This window comes from Quercus suber, unplaced genomic scaffold, assembly GCF_002906115.3.
Source record: "Quercus suber isolate HL8 unplaced genomic scaffold, Cork oak 2.0 scaffold_77, whole genome shotgun sequence".
Lineage (NCBI taxonomy): Eukaryota > Viridiplantae > Streptophyta > Magnoliopsida > Fagales > Fagaceae > Quercus > Quercus suber.
In genome coordinates, this window is record NW_027069542.1 from 795,296 (window position 1) to 801,345 (window position 6,050).

Below are 6,050 nucleotides of genomic sequence, written 5' to 3' on the forward strand. Positions count from 1 at the left end.
CATGGCCAAAGAGGTTTCATGATCAGAATTTTTGGTTGGATGACCTGTCGTGCATTTACTTAGGTAACCCGCCAAATACGTGGCTGTAATGTAGTGAAAAGGTTGAGAGAATGAGAATCACTGTATTTTGTATTTACTATTGACCCCTTGGAAAAAGGAAAAAATCTTTGATAAGCTGGAATTTTGTGTAATATTCAACGTCTTCCATCACACTGTCAGACACAAGCCTTGGCACCACATTTCTCATCTCATCACTCACGTGTGGACGATAATAATGTATTTACTATCTAGATTCTTACGGTGCCATAACCATAATGAAAAAATCCATAACATTTATAAAAATCAATAAATAATAATACTTAGTGAAGTTTGGACCACTTAGAAACACTTTTTTCACAACTATTTTATATAGTAGACTGTGACTATCTATTTATCATTTGAGTTTTCATTAACGTATATCCTTAGACATATGTTAGTAAAACATTTTAAGAAAATTTTTATTGAGAATTAAAAGAGTTGTCAAATATTTTTATAGTTTTTTTAATTTTTGAAAAAAAAATTTAAATGGATTATTAATTTATGATCTAAAGACATATATTAATCGAATCCTTTATTATTTTATAAAGACCTACTTTTTTTTTACCACTCACAAAATGTCACATCAAAATTGTAACAAAGTTGTAACACAAAATGGTATGATACTAGATTTTTTTTTTTTTTTTTTTTTTTTTTTGTAAATCCTACTATCTTAGTGCAACATGTATTTCATGTGTCAATTTCATGCCCAATTTCACAACTTTTTGAAGTCTTCAATTATAAGTGGTAGAAAAATAATAACTCAGTGAAGTTGGGCACTCAGTCTCAAATAGCTGTCTTAAGTTTGACTAGGAGCACATAGTTCAAGTCCGATCACCAGCACTTTCAAAAAAATTCTCTGGGCCAGCAATTTATTCCGCTATGGGCCCACTCATCGTGAACAATAATTAATCTCTAGTTGAAAATTTTGAAAAAAACACAGTGGGGAACCAAAAAATAATAATAATAATAATGTTAGGCTTATATGCAATAGATCACATCAATATATTTTAAATTTGGTGTAAGGTATGTCCTAAATTTATTTATTTCGGTCAATTTGCATGTGAAGCAGTTGTCTGCTAAATTTGGTGGGTCTTGATTTCCAAACTTTGAATTTTGAGAGGCAACAACTATATTATTTAAGGTTTCTTGTCATCTGAAATTATGACACTGAACAGGACAGAAGTTAAGTTACAGCTCAACCTACTTTACAGTGCCACTTAGTCATAAGATTAAAACCTTCATTGCACTAAAATAGAATTGTCACAACTGACCTACCCCTTATTCTGGTTTGAAAAATTCCAATTTCGGTGAATATGATTTATGAATATAGAATAGTTCTTGCTTTGCTAAGAGATTCCTTGAGTTCATGTGAATTTGACGTGCAAGTTCATTACAAGATTACCTTTTTTTTTTGTTAGAAAAGGAACTTCATTAAAGAACTAAGAACCAGAAATACAAGAACGAATAAGGCGCTCATAAGATGCGCCAACTGAGTCCAACCTCAGAAGAAAAGCCACCTCCATTGGAGGTTCTAACAAAACAACAAAATCTTGTGCTAAGAAAGCTCCCCTTCTGGCAAGGGGAACTTGTGAATTTGCATAAATTTTATTAACTCAATTTTTGACAAGCCTTTTGGGCCCAAATTAATGGGTTTTAACAAAGATTTAGATATTTTTGAACCATGTAAATATATGGTACGGGCCTTCACATTTTTCATTTCAAATTGGGCCTTCAAGCTCAGCCTGTATTCCATTCCACAACTTTAAATCTTTTGGGCCTACAGGCCTTTAAGTACAAATTTTTATTAGTACAAATTTAATGTTTCACATAAAAACATTAGCAAGCACATAAAAACAGTAAATAACACGTAACACAACCTGGGTAATTAGCAAGCACATAAAAACACCTAATATCACATTCTAACCACCTGTTAAAACCACACAATACCAAAAAAAAAAAAAACATTTTTCAAAATGCCACAGTCTTAAGACCTAGGCACTGGGTAGTACATAAAAACACACATAATATCACTTTCTAACCACCTATTAAAACTACACAATACAAGAAAGAATTTTTTTTCAAAATGCCTAGGAATTAAGACCTAGGTAGTACCTTAAAAATCCAAAAACAAATCAAAAAAGTCTAATAAGCACAAAAGCACATCTCAACCTATTAAACCTGTCAAGTTGTGCCAACCATTCCATACATGTAACACAACTTTTACACAAGCCAGCAAAACAAATTCTAACAAATAATTCAATCACAGCCACACCACAAGTATGGCAATAAGAGCATCTTGCAATATTTCCATAAAATCAGAGAAGGCAAAAAGGTACTTACTGCAAGTGTGTAAGGCAATAAACTACCAAGGCAGTAACTAGTTATAATTAGTTACAATATTATGAAATAGCTAAGTATTTCCAAAAAATAGCTTTTCTAAAGCATTAAAGAGCAACTACTCTATAGTTTAGTCCATGACTAATAGGAAAGAAAGCATATAAACCTAATAAGTTTTCTTTCCTATAAGCAAGAGTTGATTTATAAATTATGCTAGAAAAGCACTATGTCCAAAAGAACTTCCAATTTGTATCCAAAAATCTGCCTCCTATACAAAATGTGTCCCTCCTACAAGAAAATGGGCAAAAAGATATTTATCAATAGAAAATATAAGGACAAGACCAAAAAATACAGAATAGTAATAACCAAAAAGTAAGGACAGAACCAAATTCAATAGAAATAACAGTAAGGGTAGAAACTTACCCAATTTGTGATTAGTCATCAACACTAATTGAGATACCTTTGCTTGAGCTTGAACTTTTACCACCTGCTGCTGCTTGACATATAAGTAGAAAAAAGAAAGAAATGAAGGCTATTAGATTAAATTTCATTTGCATAAGACACATTTAATAGCACTTAATAGACAAAAAGTTTGGAAGTTAACATATTACATAAATCATGAAATTCATCTTCCAAGGCCTCTACCTTATCCTTTGATTTGCGAAAAGAAATTGAAACCAAGGCTCGAAGCCAATCTTGTGCACAAACAAGATTTTGAACCATGAGTGGAGAGAGTGAACTCCGAAATGGATCAAGTATGTGTCCTCCGGTACTGAAGGCTAACTCAAAAACAACAGTAGAAACAGGTACAGCCAGCACATCCCTAGCTAATTTGGACAGCACTTGATACCTATTTGAATTGGCCTTCCACCACCCCAATATCTCAAATTTAACATCCCCCCTTCTATTTTCATAATTTTCAGCCAAATATTTGTTAATCTCATTGCTACACCCTATGGACTACTCAGCCTCCAAGAAATGGTCAAACGTAGAATTAACCGTCGCATATGGATCGCTACAACCAATTGACTCACCTTCTATGTGTGTCCTCTCACTCCTACTTAGTACTTGTACATTTGGTGAATCAACACGATAGTAATAATCATACAACTTGACCAAGGAACCCCTCACCAATTCAACCATCACATCAGCCACTTCATTCCCATGAATTTCAGAAAAGCAAAACTTCAAAAACCCCAACTTCTTTCTTGGATCAAGAACCACAGCCACATAAAAGAGATGATTCATTTTATCCCCTTTCCCTCAATACTTATCAAACTTAGATTCCATTTTAATTGCCATGTTTTTCAAGAGGTGGTTTTGAGATTTATTTAATTGGGAAATATTCTCTTGAATGACAAACATCTCATCAAAAAAGGTGTTTGCAGTAACATACAAAGAACCTGAAAATTTTTTTGTGGCATGTAAAAAAGCTTTAGAAAACCCACAAATGTCCTACAATTTTGGAAATCAATACCACTAGGAGATCTCATATTATCACTATTCTCCTTGTTCATAAAGTATGAAGAATAACTATCATCCTCAAAACCCATTCGTATGAACACTTTCTCAACTTTTTATGTGGTTTCTAACATGAGGTAGGTAGAGTTCCACCTAGTTGGTACATCTAGACAAAGAAAAGACTTAGACTCAATACCTAATCTCTCAATAAAACCCACAAAAGTTTGATTCCTATTTGGTGAGGACTTCACATACTTCACAACTTCACACACCTTAACAATGGATGCATCAATTTCTCTCACACCATCCCCCACAATAAGATTTAGGATATGTGCACAACACCTCATATGTAAGAACTTATGTTCTAAAACAGTGCCCTCCCAATCTTTAGTTACATTTTCCAAAAACTTAATTGATGAGAATCAACAAGCATTCAAGGATCCATTACATGTTCTAGTTGAGCCTATTACTAAAGCAAGATCCAAGAAGATCAAAGATGCGCTTAATGGGCTGATTCAAGAGATTTGGGCTGATTCTAATGCAGAACATTCCAAGCTTGGCCCAAAGGAAGATAAAGGCGTAATAAATTTAATCCAAGCTATTGAGAGCTAATCTGGCTTAATTGGGCGTGATTTATGGCGTGAATTAATGGTTGATTAATTTTCCAACTCCATATCAGTTAATAGATATTTTTCCTAATCTAGAGCATCTAGTTTTGGACCAAATCTACCTTAATTTTAGGCTTTTATTATTTAGAACGTTTTTAGCTATTTTTCCTATTTTGGATCTGCTAATTTTAGACCAAATCAACTTTTATTTAGGGTTTTATTATTTAGTACGTTTTTTATATTTTCTATTTCCAGTCATGTCATATAAATAGCATGCACTCATTGTAATAGAGGAATTATTGAATAAATATCAGAAAAGGTGAGGCTTTGCTCTTCTTTTGGTTCTTCAAGAACTGTGAACTTATTAGAGATTCTTCCTTGTAGCGTTCAAACTTCAAACCTTTGGTTCGTGATTCAATTATAATCATTGGGTCAAAGTGTTACACTTATACTTTTGGTTCGCATTTCGATTATAAACGTTGGGTTAGGGTTTCTATCAAAAAAATATGAATTTTAGTTTTCTTGGGCAAGTATTCCAATATTTTTGTTGGGTCTCAAAGCGTGTCGATTGAGGGTCGCATCATTTGGTATCAGAGCACAGGTTCTAAACTCAGTTTTCTTTCCCTTTATCTTTTGTTTCCTGCTATCATCCTGTCTTGTTCCTTTTGTATTCTTTATTCCTTGTTCTTATTTTGTGACGTGCACTAGGTTAAAATCATGCACTAAGTTTCCAAAAACAAAAAAGCGAGACAAAAAAAAAGAGCTTAAAAAAAAAAGAAAAAGAAAAAGAAAAAGAAAAGACTACAGAAAAGAAATAGAAAAAAAAAATTGTTTGTAGTTTCAATTCCCTCATACCAAAATATTATTTTCTTTTGTCCTATTCCTTTGATTTAGTGTTTCTATCATATTTTCTTTCCATTGGTATTAGTTTAAATACTACAAGTTGAATTTCTTGATCAAGTTTACTAGATTAAGCAAAACTAAAAAGGAGAAGTTACGAGTGGAAAAAGGCAAGAGAGTGTGAGACTAATATCGGGAAAAAGCCAATTTAAGAGTAAAACACGAGTGTGGGTGACATAATTTGAGTGTAAACACGTGAGGGAGTGTTGTGAGAAATTATTTCTTACATTTTTTTTGTAGTTTCAAAATTATGTCTTTCGGGGGTGAAGCATTAAACAGAAGAGGGGAGGAGTCATCCATCATGTTGCAAGCTATGCAACAACAATTTAAACGTATGAACGTGGTGTTTAATGATATTCGGGATCGGATGGATAGGCAAGACGTTGTTATTACTTCTTTGCATAAGGAGCGTCCCTAAAGAGCCCCTAATACTAGAAGGCAAGAAAGGTGTGCGCGTGTGGATGATTCTGATGACTACTATGACGATGAGTTTGAAGATGAAGAGGATCAAGCTTCATTGAACAATGAGGGTAGGTTTGCGCCAAGGGGAGAAAGGCATGGTAGAGGTTTCCGAAGAGATCCAAGATGGCAAGATGGGACTGACAGAAGCCTGGAAAACATTAAAATGAAGGTACCATTGTTCCAAGGGAAAATGATCCATAAGTG